This window comes from Danio aesculapii, chromosome 1 (assembly GCF_903798145.1).
Source record: "Danio aesculapii chromosome 1, fDanAes4.1, whole genome shotgun sequence".
NCBI lineage: Eukaryota > Metazoa > Chordata > Actinopteri > Cypriniformes > Danionidae > Danio > Danio aesculapii.
In genome coordinates, this window is record NC_079435.1 from 6040424 (window position 1) to 6062630 (window position 22207).

General features: G+C 38.3%; 1 pseudogene; it reads left to right on the top strand.

Annotated features, from left to right (window-relative positions):
* LOC130223669 (polycystin-1-like) overlaps positions 1-22207 on the top strand; it is a 115648-nt pseudogene that overhangs the window by 33202 nt on the left and 60239 nt on the right.

Sequence of the window (22207 nt, forward strand, 5' to 3'; positions counted from 1 at the left end):
AGTTCCTATTGACACAGAAAAACTCCTGTCAGCAACATAGGAGGTTAACTAACCCAGAGCTGACCCAGCTATTATTAAGATATTGGCTGTTTATTAGTACTTATATTCACTACCTGACAAAAGTCTTGTCGCCTATCCAAGTTTTAGGAACAACAAATAATATCTTGACTTCTAGATGATCATTTGGTATCAGAAGTGGCTTATATGAAAGGCAAAGGCCTCTAGATTACGCTTATCTTACCAAAATAAAATATGATCATGTCTTGATTTTTAATTAATTCATTAGGACAGTAATGTCTGACTTTGCTTAGACACAAGTCTTGTCACTGAACAGAAATAATGTCCAGTATTACAGTATGGGAATATCATTCCTTGGAATGTCCCGACTGACCAATCAGAATCGAGTATTCCAGACAGCAGTGTAATAAATTCACTGTAAATCTCAGGAAAGTGATGCTAATGAAGCATAAAATAACGTTTGCATTATTCAGTCACAAGATGGCACCAAACTGTCAAAAATACAAAGCTGACAGAAACTAAACTGGCTGAATAAAGCATAGACTAACCTACTAATTATTCATTTACAAGATGGTGCCATAAAGTCAAAAACTGTGGTGTGACAGACGAGCAGATACATATGAATGATAATGTATATATATGCATGTGAACGTATTCACTAAAGGTAGAGGGGATTCTCAGGTCCCAGATAAGCCTGGCTTATTTAGTGGTTGTTATCTGGGAATAACATTCCTTGGAATGTCCCGACTGACCAATCAGAATCGTGTATTCCAGACAGCCGTGTAATAAATTTACTATAAACCTCAGGAAAGTGATGCTAATGAAGCATAAAATTATGTAAAATAACTGGCTGAATAAAGCATAGACTAACCTACCAATTATTCATTCACAAGATGGCGCCAAAATGTTAAAAACATCAACGTGACAGGAGCAGATACATGTGAATGTTGATATAAATATATGGATGTGAACGTATTCACTAAAGGTTGAGGTGATTCTCAGTTTCTGCATGAACCTGTCTTATTTAGCGGCTTTTATCTCGGAATAACCTTGAAATGTCCTGACTGACCAATTAGAATCGAGTATTTCAGACAGCTGTGTAATAAATTCACTATAAACCTTATGGCACGGGTAGCTGTCAGTTCTGCTCTGCCTGTCTCTCATTGTGAGAGTGTATATAATGTTTTCTGTCCTGCAGAGACCTGAGCTTTAACCCGTTCCTCTGCGACTGTAAGCTGGTGCGTCTGGTGAGCTGGTTGCAGGAGCAGGGGGTTAAAGTCAAGCGGCCGAACTCTATGCTCTGCGATCGACCGCCCGAGGTCAGAAACCAGCCACTGCTCAACGTCAGCGTGCACGCATGCGGTGAGTGACCAGCGGTGCTGTAAAAATACTCAAATTACTGTAATTGAGGAGGTTTTCCTCAGGAATTGTAATTTATTAAGTAGTTTTTCAAATGTGTACTTTTACTTTCACTTTCACTTTTTCATGTGTACATTTTACAAAAGGTGTCTTTTCTACATCATTGCAAAGATAAAAGAAATCAGTCTGCGATTAGAAATGTGTTGAAAAACATCTTCTATGCATTAAACAGAAATTGGGGAAAAAATACATTAACTATAAAAACTGTACTTTTACTTTCACTTTCACTTTTTAATGTGTACATTTTTAGTGCTGTATCAGTATTTACTCCTCTGTTTTCCTTCAACCTGCAGTCATTACTTTATTTTTTCTTGTCTATGGGGATTGGCTAAGTAAAAAAAAATCAGCCCTGTTATTCCCATTCAGTCAAATCACACATAGAAAGAAAATTAATTCATACTGAAGTACCTCAAGACATGGGTACTTTAAATGCAGAAAACCTTTCGGAAGCATTCAAAGTGTCCAAGAAGATGTCCAAAATCTGTTTTAGACAGTTTGGACTCCATGTGACTGATGAGAAGATGATGATGTTTACTGTATGATGACTGAAATCCCCAAATGACCTTAAACAGTAGCTTAATGCACTACAGAATGTTACGTTTTCACACACACATGCACTAATTGCATGTAAATGCATCAGACTTTCATAGTGTGATACCACTGTCCCTTTAAGGCAAGTCATTTCACTCGTCGTTCATCTTTGAAATGCCCCTTGGGCAGTATGCTCGGGCATTCTGTCTAAATGGGGAAACATCAAATTCTCCCAAGCTTACGATCACATTACATATTAGGAATCACTAATAAACAAACAAAAACTGTCTCATTAGTTTTATTTCTAAACATCCAAATCAAACAAAATCTGCATATTTTCAGGTTGCCCGAGCTAACATGCATGAGTACTCGAAAGGAACGAGATCACGACACCAACCACATAATTGCAGTGTTACACATTAGCATCCTCTGGATAATGATCATCAGATCGCTCTGGTCAGTAATCCACAACTTGGTCTTGATGGAGAATCTCCTCCAGAAATGACAGTTTGTAGGTGTTTTAGTAGTTGCTGTCATGTGATATGTGTTTGACAGGACAGACTGTACCTCGCATTCGTTTCATACAGATTAAAAAACAGAAAACCTTTGGTTAGTAAGTGCACTTGCTTCATTTAAAAGTAGAGATTTCAAGCTTTATGTGGATATATTTCTCGTGTCTGTGAAACAAGTATTCACTGAGATTCCAGCACACGCCTGGTCTGAGCTTCTCCCCTGGAGAATCGTCGGTCTATATCGATTGCTGATTGGCTCCTGTACTAGTAGGCGGGGCTATAGGAGTGACACATCTTGTGTATTCTAGAGTCTTTGGTAATGCTCAGTAGTCTTGAGTACTTTTAAAAGGGCTACTTTTACTCTACTTGCACTAAATTCTTAGGCACTTCATGGTACTTTTACTTGAGGTTGATTTTTCTGTACTCTTTCCACCCCTAGTGATTAGTAGCTGTGTTTCTGTCCAAAGATGTGAATTAGATTTATGTGCAAAACTCTGAGATACTCTAAATAAAACAGCATTTGCATTCAGTGAGTCAATGAGAACAAAATCATCACTTCCTTATAAACTGGTGCCTAAAATCACAATAAATGTTTTTTTCTTTCAGAGTTTGCTTTGGTAGAAGCTTAATTTAATAAATGTGTTTTAGCTTTTTTGGGTGTCCCTCTTTTTGTTGCATGTTTTTTTGAGCAATGGGGGTGTAGCATACTGTACAGATAGACCTTATTGTATATATATTTTGTGCTATATTTTGTATAATGCAGGTTTACTATTTATACATACTGGCATCAATATATTCTACACAACACCTTAAAGGTCCTGTGAAATCAAAATAAAGTTTATTAGATGTTAGTATCAGAATATTAGTCTTGAGGATATCTATAAGCTAAACACTCCAAAACAGTGACAAAATTTGCACTTACAAAATATAAACATTCAAAGCTTGCAGACTGTCACTTCTGCCTAAATGGATTTTTTCATGTCATCTCATACTTTCTCATCAAATCTGACCAATCAAATGCTCTGTAGTGTTGACATGCCCCGCCCCCTTCAAGACACCTGTCATATGCTTTTCATTTGACACGCTTGAGCTCAACCACTCACTAGCAGAGCTGTGAGAAAAACATAACACTATTGGCTGTATTTTTTAAAAAGGGGAGGAGCTACTCTATATCCCGCTCTGTCTTCATGTTTCAGTTCAGATTACGTCAAACATCAAATAAAAACGCACACTTCAAAGCACTTCATGGCACTTTTCACTGATTTGTCTGTACTCTTTCCACCACTAGTGATTAGTAGCTGTGTTTCCATCCAAAGATGTGAATTAGATTTATGCGCAAAACTCCACGATTGCATAAAACATTTGCGTTCATCACTTCCTTATAAACTGGCACCAAATATCACAATATTTTTTTTCAGTTTGCTGTGGTAGAAGCTGAATTTAACAAATATATTTTAGCTCTTTAAGGTGTCCCTCTCTCTGTCGCAATATTTTTTGAGCTGTAGAGTGTAGCATACTGTACAGATAGACTTTTTTGTATATATAATTTGTACTATATATTGTATAATGATGTTAATAGCATCTTTAAAGTCACCTGAAATCAAAATAAAGTTTATTAGATGTTAGTATCAGAATATTAGTCTTGATAGTGAAGATAGTGAGATATAATGAAGATAGAAGATATAAATAATCAAAGTTTGTAGTTTGTCACCTCCACCTAAATGGATCATCGATTTCTTCACGTCACCTCATACTTCAGTTGACCAATCAAATGCTCTCTAGTATTGACATGCCCCGCCCCCATCAAAACACCTCTCATTTGCTTTTCATTTGACACGCTTGAGCTCAACCACTCACTGGCAGAGCTGTGAGAAAAAAAAAAAACACTATTGGCTGTTTTTTTGTAAAAGGGGAGGAGCTACTCTATATCCCGCTCTCTCTTCGTGTTTCAGTTCAGATTACGTCAAGCATCAAATAAAAACGCACACTTCAAAGCACTTCATGGCACTTTTCACTGATTTTTCTGTACCCTTTCCACCACTAGTGATTAGTAGCTGTGTTTCCATCCAAAGATGTGAATTAGATTTATGCGCAAAACTCCACGATTGCATAAAACATTTGCGTTCATCACTTCCTTATAAACTGGCACCAAATATCACAATATTTTTTTTCAGTTTGCTGTGGTAGAAGCTGAATTTAATAAATATATTTTAGCTTTCTTGGTGTCCCTCTCTCTTTCGCAGTCTTTTTTGAGCTATAGGATGTAGCATACTTTTTTGTATATATAATTTGTACTATATATTGTATAATGATGTTAATAGCATCTTTTCATTTGACACGCTTGAGCTCAACCACTCACTGGCAGAGCTGTGAGAAAAAAAAAAACACTATTGGCTGTTTTTTTTGTAAAAGGGGAGGAGCTACTCTATATCCCGCTCTCTCTTCGTGTTTCAGTTCAGATTACGTCAAACATCAAATAAAAACGCACACTTCAAAGCACTTTACAGGACCTTTAACTTTCTGGTTTGGACTGTAATTTAATAACACTGTAATTTTCCACTAGAAACAAGACATAAAGAGTAAGTATTAAAGCGTTTTTTGCAGTGTGTTAACATGTGTTGATGTGTGTGTGTTAGGTTTGACATACGCAGGCTGTCTGCAGGACGAGGCGCACACAGCAGGGGTGGAGCTGGTCATCTTCTCGTCCTCCACGCCGGGTCCGTTCTCACGTGAAGAGTGCAACTCCAAGTGTTTCCATGAGAACCAGCGGTACGGCGGTCTGGGCCAGCAGAGAGAGTGTCTGTGCAGCACCAACTCTGAGCCCAATCACATCAGCGAGTCGCAGTGTTCGGCCGCCTGCTCCGACCCGGCCGTCATGAAGGAGTGCCGCTGGACGGTTGCATGCGACGTCTTTCAGGTACCCAAACATAAAGTACACATGAAATCAAAACTAACTGTATTGATTTTGTTAGCTCACATTGCTAGTTTTGTGGTGAACGATTCATTACAGTGAATTTTTATGATGCACACATTGCGATATCGATGCTGAAACGATATATTGTGCAGCCCTAACTTGAATGTAGGTTAATTGTCTTTACTTATTATCGGTCCTTGGCCAAAAACTTGCTCTCACTTGCTGTGTAAGCATTATCAGAATCAATTCTTCATAGCTATAAAAACAAATTGAAATAAAATAGATTGTTGCGTGATCTATGATATGCTGTAATAAATTTGAATGTCGTTGTTTTTCTTATTATTTGCCATGTATATGTAGACATTACATGTAACATAAAGTCATGGAAATGAACTTGAAAGTTCTGAAAAAATCTTGGAACAGTCATGGAATTTTAGTAGTAAAAATATGTAGAAACCCTGCTCACTGTATAATTTACTGACTTTATTTATAACTTTCTGTCTATCAATGAATTTCTAGACTGATATAGGAACTATACTCTCATTCTGGCGTAATAATCAAAAAACTTTACCATGCCGTACCATGGTTTGCTGCCTATCTTGTTTCTTTTATAGTTTTACCTTACTCGGTTCAAAGAAATGCAGCCTTGACAAGCAGAACACACTTCTTTATATGTGACCTGATCCAGCAAAATGAGTCACACTGACCCAAATTTCAAAATGGAGATTTCAGTGTCAATTGACATTCATACCTTGAATGATTTTGAAGATATTACCATTTGAATTATGGTGGTGTGCCCTCTTTTTCCAATTGAAAACCTGAGAAAATGGTGAGAAAAGTATTTTTTTTCTGATATCCTTCAAAGTCCAACCACTTTTAAAGGAATAAACTATTTTTAACAGCTTAATTTGTAAATACTGTATACAAATGCTATTAAACCAGTCTAAATCTCAAGGTTTTTTAAGTGTTTATTTGATTATATATGTTAAAGGGCACTTTTAAAAAGATTGACTAAAATCAGAAAGATTGAACAGATGTGCTACATGTTTAACAGTGTTGAAGAAGTCATAATGGCGATAACCAACAGTTAAATACTGGGTTAGAGTAAGGCCCAATACAAATTCTACCCCTTAACCCTTGCCCTTATTGGTGTCCCAATTATCTTTAGCTTGAATGCTTAGGGCCAAGGGGAAGAGGTAGATACCCCTTCGAACATAGATTGTTCAGGGCCACAATCGAAACCAAGGGGTAAGAAAATTTCCCAGAATACACCAGCCACAATGGCAGTATAGCTGTATTTTTTTGTCATTATTATGAATTTTTACAACAAACAAGCACATGTTGTATTATATTCATAACCGCGTTTGTGTTTTACCGTCATGCTTTAAAAAAACACTAAAATAAAAACTAATAATAATAACTCCTGTACAGCAGTCCCACAACATTCTGACACTCGATGACACTCGAATCCCCTGTCAGAAAATGTCACGGATTGGTCAGGCTCTCACGATCCCCACTCACGAAGATCACCATCACCTGACTTCTAATGAGCACACAGCTGCATCACATTCACGAGCACCAGATAAAAGCACAGCACTCCAGTCGCTCATTGTCCGGGCTCGTCTCGACGAAAGCGGACAACTGAGCGACCACTCAGCGTAGTCATCCTCAGCTAAAACAAACGCTTTACTTACCTGTTCTCTTTGTATTCCTCCTAGTCTTCCTGGTCCACCCGTATCGTCCTGTCTTCCAGTCCTTCCAAGTCTGTGTCATCCTCTGTCAGCTGTATCTGGTGTGTGCTGTCCATCCTCGTGTATTCCTGTTACCCAGCCACGGAGGAAAAGACCCCAACATCATTCCTGATCCTCCTGGCTATCCTTCATGTGCTCCTTGTTGTCATTTAATAAACACCCTAACGTTTCCTTACCTCTGTCTCCTGTCCGCTTCATAACAGAAGCCCGGACCAATAACGACGACAACATGAGCACCCCCGATCACTTTCAAGAGCTGGTGGACCAGTTGAAGCGGATTCTACAGCCACCAGCTCCACTTTCCAACGCACCACCAGCACCGAGCACTTCCGCCTCCACAGTTTCTTCTTCGGCCCTTCCTTCCAGTCCCATGGCCCGACCAGCGCCCTACTCAGGCGGAGCGGGGGAGTGCAATGGTTTTCTGTTACAATGTTCCCTCATATTCGAAATGCAACCTTCTCTATATCCCACAGATAAGTCAAAGATCGCCTACATCGTATCACTACTCTCTGGGCCTGCACTTAAATGGGCTGAGACGATCTGGAACCAAGCCGGGCCGGTCATGAATTCCATCACTACCTTCACGGAGTATTTCAAAGAGGTGTTTGGACGTTCTGATGGGGAAGTAGCCGCTGGAGAGCAGCTGTATCATCTAAAGCAAGGTACTCTATCTACACAGGAATATGCTCTCCGGTTTCGCACTCTAGCAGCTGCAAGTGGATGGAATGAGAGATCGTTGTTGACCACGTACCGGCTCGGCTTGGAACCCACTCTCCGAATCCAGCTGGCCACATTAGATGATACTATGGGTCTGGAGAGATTCATCCAACATTCTCTCCGATGTTCCGATCGTCTCCGTTCCTATCAACAGGACACCATCACCCCCTCGTCTGCACTCCTCCAATCGCCTGAGTCAACAGCCTCTCCAGAACCAGAACCCATGATAATAGAGTCTGGAAGACTGACATCAGCGGAACGACAGAGGAGGCTGACCCGGGGTCTGTGTCTATACTGCGGTGTCAGTGGACACACCCGTATGGAGTGTCCCCTTCGTCCCATTCGGACTTCAGTGAGTGTATTCAGTACGAATATTGAACAATGTAAACCACTTACTACCACCGTACAAATAACTACTGCCTCTATTTCTCTCCTTGTCACAGCCCTCATCGACTCCGGGTCAGCAGGGAACTTCATCTCCCAATCCCTCTGTCGTCAACTCCACCTACGTACTGAGGCGTCCTCGCATATATACCAGATACAACCGATAACCCAGTGCACTCGATCTTCGACCCGTATCCATCGACAATGCGAAGACATCCTTCTTCAAGTGGGGTTGTTACATCAAGAGAGGATTCAATTTCTGGTTCTGGAGGGTGCAAATATGGACATCATTCTAGGGCGCCCGTGGCTGGTGAAGCACGATCCCATCATCTCTTGGGGCACAGGAGAGATAAAGAAATGGGGATCTGGATGTACACCTACCTGTTTTCCAAATCTCCCTCTTCAAGGTCGGAACCCCATTTCTTTGTTTACAACATCGGTCGAGAGTCCTCCTGAGAAGCAGTCTATCCACATTCCTAAGGAGTACAGCTCCTTTCATGATGTCTTCTGCCCCAAGAGAGCTTCCCAGCTACCGCCGCATCGGCCATGGGACTGCGCGATCGACCTAGTTCCAGATGCCCAGTTGCCAAGAGGTAGGATCTACCCGCTCTCGCTTCCAGAGAATCAGGCAATGGAAGATTACATAAGGGAGGCTCTGAGTCAGGGGTACATACGTCACTCAAAATCACCAGCCGCCTCAAGCTTCTTCTTTGTGGCCAAGAAGGACGGAGGGCTGCGTCCATGCATCGACTACAGGGTCCTAAATAACGGTACAGTAAAATACCGATATCCCCTTCCTCTGGTACCAGCCGCTTTGGAACAGCTCCGAGAAGCTAAAGTCTTCACTAAATTGGACCTCCGCAGCGCGTATAATCTGATAAGAATACGTGAGGGGGACCAATGGAAGACAGCATTCGTGACCCCTACTGGCCACTATGAATATGAGGTCATGCCTTACGGTCTGGTCAACGCCCCCTCCGTATTCCAAAACTTCATTCATGAAGTCCTCCGGGAGTTTCTTCACCACTTTGTAATAGTGTACATAGATGACATCCTCATTTACTCCCGGAGTGAGGCCGAACATCGCCAACACGTTGCGGAGGTCCTACACACATTGAGAGAACATCACCTCTACCTCAAAGCGGAGAAATGCTCATTCCACCAGAAGTCGATTCATTTCTTGGGATACATCATTGACCAAACCGGTATACGTATGGATGGGAAGAAAATTGAGGCTGTTCTATCCTGGTCAGAACCCACTTCCATTAAGGAGCTCCAGAGGTTTCTTGGGTTTGCTAACTTTTATAGACGGTTTATCAAGGACTACAGCAGGATTACATCACCTCTCACTAATCTCCTCAAGGGTAAACCCAAAGGACTGGAGTGGACCAAAGAAGCAGCCGCAGCCTTCCGCCTTCTTAAGAAGGAGTTCACAAGGGCCCCACTCCTGACTCATCCTGACCCAAATCTTCCTTTCGTGGTGGAAGTGGACGCATCCACCACCGGCGTCGGGGCAGTATTATCCCAACATCATGATACACCGCCCCGACTGCATCCCTGTGCCTATTTCTCTCGGAAGTTGAGCCCGGCGGAGCAGAATTACAGCATAGGAGACAGGGAGCTTCTAGCAATCAAGCTAGCCTTGGAGGAGTGGCGTCACTGGTTGGAGGGAGCCAAACATCCGTTCCAGGTGATCACAGATCACAAAAACCTCCAATATATCAAAGAGGCCAAGAGACTATGTCCACGTCAAGCCAGATGGTCACTTTTCTTCTCACGTTTTGATTTCTCCATTTCCTATCGTCCAGGACCCAAGAATCTAAGAGCAGACGCTCTCTCTCGTTTACACGAGCATCACGATCATGAAGAACTCCCAACGAAGATTCTTCCCGAACACATCTCCATTTGTCCGATCACCTGGAACGCTCCTCCAGTCGTTGCCACTCCGGAAGCCCCTGCTCCGCCGGGATGCCCTCCTCATCGGCAGTTCATACCACCTGAACACCGGGTAGATCTGATCCACTCCTTACATACCTCGCTAGGCACTGGACATCCAGGGATCAACAATACTCTCTCGCTAGTATCCCAACGATTCTGGTGGCCAAACATGGCAAGGGATGTGAGGCAATATGTTCAGGGCTGTAAGGACTGTGCCCAATCCAAGAGCCCACGTCATCTACCCGCTGGAAAGCTCCATCCCTTGCCGATTCCGAACCGTCCCTGGTCACACCTAGGAGTGGACTTTATCACTGACCTCCCCTCGTCAGAAGGTAATACCTGTATTCTAGTCATCGTAGATAGATTCTCAAAGTTTGTCAAACTAATCCCTCTGAAAGGTCTTCCCACAGCCTTTGAAACAGCCGACAATATCTTTAATCAAGTCTTCAGGTCATTTGGTATTCCAGAAGATATTGTGTCGGACAGAGGTCCACAGTTCATCTCACGTCTATGGAAAGCCTTCTTCAAGCTCCTAGGTGTGGCCGTCAGCCTCTCTTCTGGATATCATCCCCAAACCAACGGGCAGACAGAGAGGAAGATTCAGGAGGTGGGACGGTTCCTGAGGACCTTCTGCAGTGGTCACCAGAGCTCCTGGAGCCAGTATTTGGGCTGGGCAGAATATGCCCAAAATTCACTGCGGCAACCCTCCACCGGACTCACGCCATTCCAGTGCGTCCTGGGCTTCCAACCACCGCTCTTTCCCTGGGATGGCGAACCATCTGATGTCCCCGCAGTGGATCACTGGTTCCGGGAGAGCGAGAGAGTCTGGGACGAGGCTCATCAACATCTGCAGAGGGCAGTCCGTCGAAGCAAGGTAACCGCCGATAGAAGAAGGTCTGAAGAACCCAGATACACACCCGGACAAAAGGTGTGGCTATCCACCCGGGACATACGCATGCGACTGCCCTCTCGCAAGTTAAGTCCCCGATTTGTTGGTCCCTTCACCATCGTGGAACAGGTTAACCCCGTCACCTACAAACTACAATTACCCTCTCACTACCGTATTCACCCTACATTCCACGTATCACTCCTGAAACCCTATCACGATCCTGTTCTTCCCTCCACAGAGCCTGACCACGAAGAGGAACCCCCTCCTCCACTGCTCCTAGAAGAAGGAGCCGTCTACGCAGTGAAGGAGATCTTGCGTTCCCGACGTCGTGGTGGCCAGTTGGAGTACCTGGTGGACTGGGAAGGGTACGGCCCCGAAGAAAGGACATGGGTTCCCAGAGCTGATATTCTCGATCCTAGTCTCATGGTGGAGTTTCATGAGAGCCACCCTGAGTTCCCAGCGCCTAGAGGCAGAGGGAGACCACCACGGCGTCGGAGGTGTCGGCCCTCAGGAGCGGGCCCTGGGGAGGGGGGGTACTGTCACGGATTGGTCAGGCTCTCACGATCCCCACTCACGAAGATCACCATCACCTGACTTCTAATGAGCACACAGCTGCATCACATTCACGAGCACCAGATAAAAGCACAGCACTCCAGTCGCTCATTGTCCGGGCTCGTCTCGACGAAAGCGGACAACTGAGCGACCACTCAGCGTAGTCATCCTCAGCTAAAACAAACGCTTTACTTACCTGTTCTCTTTGTATTCCTCCTAGTCTTCCTGGTCCACCCGTATCGTCCTGTCTTCCAGTCCTTCCAAGTCTGTGTCATCCTCTGTCAGCTGTATCTGGTGTGTGCTGTCCATCCTCGTGTATTCCTGTTACCCAGCCACGGAGGAAAAGACCCCAACATCATTCCTGATCCTCCTGGCTATCCTTCATGTGCTCCTTGTTGTCATTTAATAAACACCCTAACGTTTCCTTACCTCTGTCTCCTGTCCGCTTCATAACAGAAAAGTCTAGTGGCTGGGAATGAGCTTTTTACAGTGTCTGCTATAATGTTAATGTTGTTTTCTTGTGATTACATATATGAATATGGCCACGGTGTAAATGCAGTTACGATCTTATTTCCACATTAGATCATTTTGATAACATAATATATGCCTTTAGTGATTTCCTGAAGATAAAAACCAAAACATAGCACAACTGGAATAACTACAGCAGTCACAATCGTCTGATCTCATTTGAAGTAAGAGATCGCGATGACTTATGATGACGTGTGCAGGTGCTGTAGTGCTGTCCCAATTCTTAGGGGTCAATTTTGAAGCCCTTCCACTTCACACTCAGTTTCAAGGGGCAAGGGGAAGGGGTAGGGGTACAAAAATAGAATTGGGATTGGACCTAAATCTCGCATTCTGTGAATAGACCGACGTATCTCGTAAACAAAATCTTCATCAAATGACAGAAAACACTGCTCTACATTGTTAAGTTTACAACTTTTACAGCAAATGATCTTTTGGCTAACTCCTCATCTCCAATCAATGCTAGCTGTTTCCACACACAGACTGCTACGCATGACCTTACTAGCTTCCTCAACATCAGTCACACGCTCTTCAACATTTTCCTCATCTGCATGATTCTCATCCACACTACAATATACTAAACAATATTGAATCTTTCTGAAGCGATCTGCTAGCTTGTTTACACTGAGCACTGCTGTATCTGTCAGGAGGACCAATCGTGTGGCTGTCTGTTTGAAAAAGGGCTTCCCCTTAACAAATGATTAGCATTTATGTCACTGTTTGTCTACATTTCTAAGAGTTTTGATTAGTTTTATACAACGTTTAACTCCATAAATGAAGAGAGGAGATATTGATGTTTCACAGGATAATGTATTTCTAGCGAATACACTGCCTGACAAAAGTCAAGTCGTCGATCCCAGTGGTAAGAGCAACAAATAATAACTTGACTTCTAGTGGCAGATGGTAGATTTTTCAGCTGAATCATCTGTTGAACTGCATCCCAATCATCACAAATACTGCAGAAGACCTATTGGAACCCACGTGGACCCAAGATTCTCGTAGAAATCAGTCAAGTTTGGTGAAGAAAAAAATCATGGTTTGGGGTTACATTCAGTATGGGGGCGTGTGAGAGATCTGCAGAGTGGATGGCAACATCAACAGCCTGAGATATCAAGACATTTGTGCTGCCCATTACATTACAAACCACAGGAGAGGACAAATTCTCCTGCAGGATAGCGCTCCTTCTCATACTTCAGCCTCCACATCAAAGCTCCTGAAAGCAAAGAAGGTCAAGGTGCTCCAGGATTGGCCAACCCAGTCACCAGACATGAACATTATTGAGAGTCTTGATGAACTCTGGGAGTCCTGCAAGAACGTTTCTTTGCCATTCCAGATGACTTTATTAATACGTGATTTGAGTCATTGCAGAGATGTATGTATGATGATCTGAACCATGACCATGCACCATGACAATGATCTAAACACTTTGTGAGATGATTTTTGAATGTCTCTTCTGTGAGATTAGCTAAAATAAAAGCTAATAATTTTTCACATTATCACTCTGTATCTTAAAATAGAACTGTCACACGTGTTGTGATTTGCATATGCTCCGCCCACAGGTGAATTTCTCCGCCTCTCTTCTGTCCCGTCGCGTGTCTGTGCACTCTGAGGCCGTCCTATCCGTGGCCTCCTCCGTCTCCCCTGCCTCGTTCTCATGGGACTTTGGTGACCTTTCGCCACGGGTCAACACCTCCACGCCCAACACCACAGCCAGGCACAAGTACGGCGTCCCAGGACGGTACCAGGCTCACGTGAGCCTCTCTGCGGGTCACCAAGAGATCATGGCTCAGGGGAGTGTAAGTGTGGAACTGCCTCCCCGACTGGAGCTGCACTGCCCCGCCCTTATTGTGGCCAATCAGAGCCTGGAGGCGGAGCTATCTTTGGTCAACTGGGGTGGAGTGGGCGTGACCGTGGACTGGAGGATCAGTAAGGATGGCAGAGAGGTCGCCAGAGGTATGATGATGCCTTTGTAGATTTGGTTAACAAGGATTGAGCGATTTAAACAAATTAAATAAATAAAACAATAATAATAACAGTTTACGGATAGTTCCGATGCTTCATTCTGATTGGCTGAGCCATGTTAGAAGTTCTTACTTACTCTATTTACCACTCCTGTCCGTTGAATAATTAGAAAATAATGCACACCTGAGGTTTCGCTTCTCATATTACTAATTTCTTGGGATGCACTGATCCCGATACCTTAATCGGATATAGGTTTGATACCGCATATTTTTTCTGGTAGCTGCCAGCTGGTACCGATCCAAATCGGATCTTGTCCTTGCGCTATAAACAATGAAGGTAGGCTATTGTAAGACACTAGAAAGTTGTCATGTAGGCCTACTATATCCCAAATGTTCTGAAGCTGTTCTACAGTTTAAAGTGAAGTACAGATGAATATTCACGTGGTTAAACTCATGTTCACTTCAGTGCTTCCCGCCTCTGTTCCTGTCAATCATTCTCCATTCATTCACAATTCAAACTGGCTGTCGCGTACATGACAACTCGAAAAACTTTCTCCAAGACTATTTGTTCATGGTATTATAAATAATCAGTGGAGAAATGCTTTTAGTTTTGCATTAAATGGGTTCATTTTGACCTGCAACAAGGAGTTCATTGCTGTTTCTAAATCGTGTTGTGCTGTGTCTGTTAGATCAACAGATCGCATTCGCAACACTGGAGTAGAGAGGGTTATTACCTGCTCTTCACACACAAAGTAGGCCGACCTGAAATTAGGGTTGGGTACCGAAATCTGGTGCCATTATAGCACCGGTACCTTTGTAACCGGTATGTAACGGATCAAATCAGCATAGGAATTTTGGTGCCTAATTTCGGTGGCACTGGTGCTGCGACAAGAACGTAAGAAGCATTAAGGGGTGCATCAAAGGCACACATAGGTATGTGTTGTCACACCATCTCTAAACATTTAATTCTAAACAACTTTGAGGAATACGGACAGGCGATGTCAGGCGTTTGTTCTCGTTTTCATAGGGGACGGACGCACGCAACACACGCAGTACAGCACATTCGTTGAGCAAGAGAGACTCTCTTCAGATCAACATGCTTGATCGCGTTCATCAAATTTGCTTAAACTAAGCGTTCTAAAGCGTATTTTACAAGCAAGGATTCTGACAACGTGCGCACTTGCTCTTTGTCAGTGACGGTGCTGCGCGCATTAGCCTGGTTCCCCGTTTTCGTCAGAGGTTGACGCCAAAATTGACACAGGTAATATCGATTGTAACACTTTTAATATAGGAAGTGCTCGGCTATGCAGAGACCATTGTTAATCAGAAATCTAGTGAACATAGTTTTACATTAGGAAATGCAGTATTGAATTTACAAACAGTCTGCCAGTACCAAAGAACAGATGTAACACAATGATCAAATGTAGTTTTCAGTCACGCTCATGCAAGTCATATTCAATTCGTTTAGTTTTGCCTTCATTCATTTTTGATTTCCGTTATCAAAACATGATTTATTTACAACACATTTTTAAACATAATAGTTTAACTAACTCATTTCTAATATCTACTTTTTTATCTTCCCCATAGTGACAGTTAGTGCCTAACATTTTACTAGTTATTTTGCAAGACAGTTGTATTTAGACAAAGTCCCTTTAAATATTTTATAGTCTTTTATTCAGATTAAAGTGTTTTAAAAGTATCGATTTAGCACCGGTATCGAAATAACCCCAAACGATACCCAACCCTACCCGAAATGTTTAATTAGAAAAGGCTCAATAATACATTGGACAGATCCTCAACGCACTGATTTCTTCCCTTTGAGCTGCTGTTTTGGACGTGTCCGCAGATACTGAAGGGCTGCGTGCTGTGTCTCCGATGCATCAAGTGCTTCATTCACGCGCCGGCTGCGCAGATGCGATGTGCGCCACTCCATAAGATTATTCTCACAATGAGTTTCTGTTCTCTCATCCTTCTGACTGAGTTTATTCTTCCGAGGGGAATACTTTAAGTGCTGCGAATAGTTTGTAAAACCTGGCTCATTGTGGTCAAAGTAGTTGATTAAATTAATTAAAGTGAAACTGACTGCGCAATATGGATTGTCATTAACAGAAGATTATTTAGCCTAATATAGGCTACTCTGAAAGTGAATATTTTACTGTAATTTTAGTTTTATTAATATTTTATTTGACATACCAGTTTGTGTTTTGGCGCTGAAGCATATAAGTGGACCTTGTTTTGAACTTTCTCCGTCTCACTCAATGCGAGATTTCGCGAGTGATTATTAAGTAACACTGGCCTCAGTTTAGTCTGCGTCAAACCTGCAGGAAAATATCAGGCTTTGCTTAAAGGATGATTATTTTGCCAACGATTAGTGTCAATAGTAGTAGCCTATTGCAGATTCCAAAGAAAAAATATTAATATTAAAACAGGAAACATAAGCTGGACCACAACAGATCAATGTTATAACGAATGCTCAAATAATGTAGCCGTTTACAGCAAGCATCATATTTTTAGTTAGATTGTGTCGTTTGTCATATACAGCAGGCCTATAGGTCTGTTATTTTTACTAAAGAAGACATTATTTGAGCTTAGCACCAGAACTATAGAAACTGTATTATGCTTTTAAAAAATGGCACAGTATCGGGATCGGATTTGTATTGGTCAATACTTAGATATTTGGTATCGAGATTGGATCGATTGCAAAAAAAATTTAATCAGTGCATCCCTACTAATTTACCAATTTGCTCAATCCTAACGTGAACATTTATGTCAGGACAGCCGCACTATAATGCTCTCTGAATTTAAAAATATCCCGCTTTTCATCACGATCTATCAGAGCGTAACCGTCTCATCTTTAACACAAGAGTGTCCCGTGGCGTGACGGGGTTTGTTTATCAGAGATCTGTCCGCCATTGTTTGCTTTGAAAGAGCAGATAAGAGCGTGTTCGCTCCCGAGAGGACGAGGCAGAAGTAAAACAGCTTTATTGATGTGTCTGAACGCTTTAGTGCTGCTCTGTTTTAATGCGGTCTGACGGACTATTACTAACCCAACTCATCACAGGCCGTAAACAGGATTTAAATGGGAAAACAAAAGAAATTGTTGGTCGTTTTGTCAAAAGAAACTCATTGAATTTAACTGCGGACATGGACAGGTTGTGTGAGATTCTCTAAAAGGATCAGCGCAGACAACGTTTAGTATAAAATAATGAGGCTTTAAAGTAATATAATTGTATAATGCGTTAGATAAGCATACGTGTCAATAGTGTTATTATTATTATTTATGTTGATATTCACCATATAATATGTTAATGTTAATTGGAATTTTCATTTATTTTACTTTATTTTATTTCTGTCTTATTTTATTATTTTGTTCATTTTGTGATTGGTTACGTTTTTATGCAAATTTTGACCAAATTTCAGGCCTATAGAGTTGATGGTAAAATAAATATAGAATTATAATATATTAATATGTTTATTTGAGATGTTTTTGCTTGTTTTTATTATTATATTATATTATATTATATTATATTATATTATATTATATTATATTATATTATATTATATTATATTTATTATATTATATTACATTACATTACATTACATTACATTACATTACATTATATTATATTATATTATATTATATTATATGATTTTATATTATATTATATTATATTATTTTATATTATATGATTTTATATTATATTATTTTATATTATATGATTTTATATTATATTATATTATTTTATATTATATTATATTATATTATATTATATTATATTATATTATATTATATTATATTATATTATTTTATATTATATGATTTTATATTATATTATATTATATTATATTATATTATATTATATTATATTATATTATATTATATTATATTATATTATATTATAACCTTCTATTTCAAATAAATGCTGTTGTTTTTACCTTACTATGTATCATGGCTTCCATAAAAATATGAAGCAGCACATTTTTGTTCAATAATAATAATAATAATAATAATAATAAATGGTTCCAGATAATTAATGCTAATAATTCTGCTTTACATAACATAAATGCATTATGTTTTAAAACATTTTAAAATATATTTATGTTGTAAAGAGCTACTATATGGTTAATATTCAGTGTAAAATGTCAGGAATATTTTACAAATAATATTAATTAATTAATTTACCCCCCCCCCCCCCTATATTTTTTATTAAATTTTTTTTAGTACTTTATTATATATAATAATTTCTAGTCTATATTATTTTATATTATATTATATTATATTATATTATATTATATTATATTATATTATATTATATTATATTATATTATATTATATTATTTTATATTATATTATATTATATTATTTTATATTATATTATATTATATTATATTATATTATATTTTATTATATTATATTATATTATATTATATTATATTATATTATATTATATTACACTATTCCTAATATATCAAATAGCTTTCTATTTATGTCATGGCTTCCACAAAAATATGAAGCAGCACAATGTTGTTTAATATTTTTAATTAAAATAACGATAATAATAATAATAATAATAATAATAATAATAATAATAATAATAATATATGGATTAAGGATGCTTAAAATTCAGCTTTGCATCACAGAAATGAATTATGTTTTAAAATATTGAAAAAAAGACTTAATATTGTCAATATTAAGTATAAAATCTCAGTAATATTTCATAAATTTATAAAATAATTTTCCCCCTTTGTTTTTAAATTAGAAAGTGGTTATTATATATATTAATGTATAGTATAACTGTTGTTATATGCTGTTTATGATTATATTATTACAGTAATAGAGTGTATCTGTGTGTCTCGTCAGCGGAGCCGCAGTGTCCGCCGGATGCTCTTCATCATGTGAACTCGTCCCGCTGTTTTCTGCTGGTGTCAGAAGAGGTGAGCTGGGCTGAGGCACGACGAAACTGCTCAGGCCGCGGTGGAGAACTGGCTGTGGTTCATTCACAGAGCCTACGAGACCTGCTGGCCACCAAGATCACACAGTGAGTCCTCAGATCCCCTGCACTGTATCATCTCTGCTCTGTCCACTGTTTTAGATGATGGAGGGATGGAAAGAAAGAAATCTCCTGCACTATAAAAATATCTGTTAATGAACAGTTTCTGTGTTTAATGATACAGAGTGGTTGCGTTGTGTGAAGGTACGCTGACAAAGGTGCGGATCCAAATGCAGGGTTTATTTAACATAGAATGGTCTGGCAAACACTCAACACAGGGGCAAACAAATGTATACAAGCAAATCCAGAGTCGTGGTTATACAACAGGCGAATGGTCAGTACAGGCAGGCAGCAGACAATGTAAACAAACAAACAAGGTGAGGGTCAAAACACGGCAAAGGCAAGGGAAACGAGTCCTAATATTCACAGTAACAGTATGAAAAGACTCAGCAAAGATGTGTGTGTGTGTGTGTGTGTGTGTGTGTGTGCTGAATTTAAAGTCCCTGTAATCAGTTCGTTACAATCCTCCGACTGTGTGTGTGCATGTAATCAAACTGAAACAGGAATAGCTGTGTACGAGGTGCATGATGGGACTTGTAGTCCATATACCGGCGGATTTGGAGTTCTTTAGCAAACTGCTTGTTTACCAATGATCTGCAGCCGCTAGATCGCTGGTGATCATAACAGACTATGAATTGCATAATGGGATGTTAATTTCTGCTCTGTCGACTTTTCATGTTGAAAATTCTACAGTTTAACAAAGTGACTTTTATTATGGCATTTTAGTAGTTTGAAATGATAATATAATGTTTAAGAAATCATATATAGAGAAAAAGTCTGTGTAAGATAACAAAAATTGTGCTGGTAGTTTATTACAAGGTTCTCGTAACGGAATATACAACATCAACCCAGACAATATAACACTTTTAACTATTAGAAATGTTCCGAAAAGTCACTTTTTCTAACTGTTCAAGGTTTAAAGATGTTAGAAGAAAGATCAAGATCCCACAATGCAATTTAATAAAGCATAAATAAATGGGGGAAAGTAAAAACACGAATCACAAAATATTGAAAACTGTTAATTTGCTCATTTTTTTGCTGTGCGCATCTTTACACAAAAACTCTTTTAAAACTCCTCATTCCTTTTATTGGCTCTTTTTTTTATTGAGTCTGACATTTACAGTATAATCTTATAAAAGATTGATATGTTATATGAGTGCTGCTCTTTTGAGCGTTCTATTCATCTTTTTTTTTGCCATCTGTGTGCTTTCATTCTCAGCTCTGCTTTTCTCTTTGAAGCTTTGACTTTGTCTCAGGGCTTTCTGTAAGAGCTTGGTTGATCTTTTTATTCAGAAATAATGCATTAAAATGATTGAATGTGACACTGGAGTCATTTATAATGGGGAATACATTGATTCACTTGATGCATTGATTCACTCACAAATTGAAACAATTCACTATATTAATTTCACAATTGAATTTTCTTACGATTTTTAAAAAATAAAATGGTATATATTATTTTATATTATTATATTATATTATATTATATTATATTATATTATATTATATTATATTATATTATATTATATTATTTTATATTATATTATATTATATTATATTATATTATATTATATTATATTATATTATTATATTATTTTATATTATTTTATTATATTATATTATATTATATTATTTTATATTATTTTATTATATTATATTATATTATATTATATTATATTATATTATATTATATTATATTATATTATATTATATTATATTATATTTATTATATTATATTATATTATATTTATTATATTATATTTATTATATTTATTATTTTATATTATATTATATTATATTATATTATTTTATATTATTTTATTATATTATATTATATTATATTATATTATATTATATTATATTATATTATTTTATATTATTTTATTATATTATATTATATTATATTATTATATTATATTATATTATATTATATTATATTATATTATTTTATATTATTTTATTATATTATATTATATTATATTATATTATATTATATTATATTATATTATATTATATTATATTATATTTATTATATTATATTATATTATATTATATTATATTATATTTATTATATTATATTTATTATATTTATTATTTTATATTATATTATATTATATTATTTTATATTATATTATATTATATTATATTATATTATATTTATTATATTATATTATATTATATTATATTATATTATATTTATTATATTATATTTATTATATTTATTATTTTATATTATATTATATTATTTTATATTATATTATTTTATATTATATTATATTATATTATATTATATTTATTATTTCACTGTGAAATTAGATGGATGATAGATGATTGGATGGATGGATGGACGGACAGACAGATGGATGGATGAATGGATGGAACAATAGATAGATAGATAGATAGATAGATAGATAGATAGATAGATAGATAGATAGATAGATAGATAGATAGATAGATAGATAGATAGATAGATAGATAGATAGATAGATAGATAGATAGATAGATAGAGAGACAGACAGAGAGACAGACAGACAGCTAGATAGAAAGATAAATGGATGGATGAATGGATGGACAGATGGATGGATGGATGGATGGATGGACGGATGGACGGATGGATGGATGGATGGATATGGAATCTTGAATCAAATCTGACCATCTGCCTCCATGTTTGGAATGCTGGTTCTTCTGTTGACATCAACCTGATGGTTTCTATAGCAACTGCATATTAATATTCTTAACCACGCCCTTCTTACCGTTAGTTTGCTATGAGGGAATGATACACAAAATGAAAGCTCTACTCAATATTCTGTTTCAGTTAGAAGTACATCAACAAACTGAAATAAAAGTTCATGAAATGCAAACTTTAAAACCAAACCAACTTCAAATGTCTTAATATTTCTGAGTTGAATAACTATTCTGACATTTCCATTACAATCTGTGCCACTTTTTGACCCTCTAGAATTTAGGAAACAGCAGAGATGCATGATGGGAAGTGGCTTTAGAGTACTGCTGGTTCATGACCTGCTGTGAGCTGACTGTAAATGT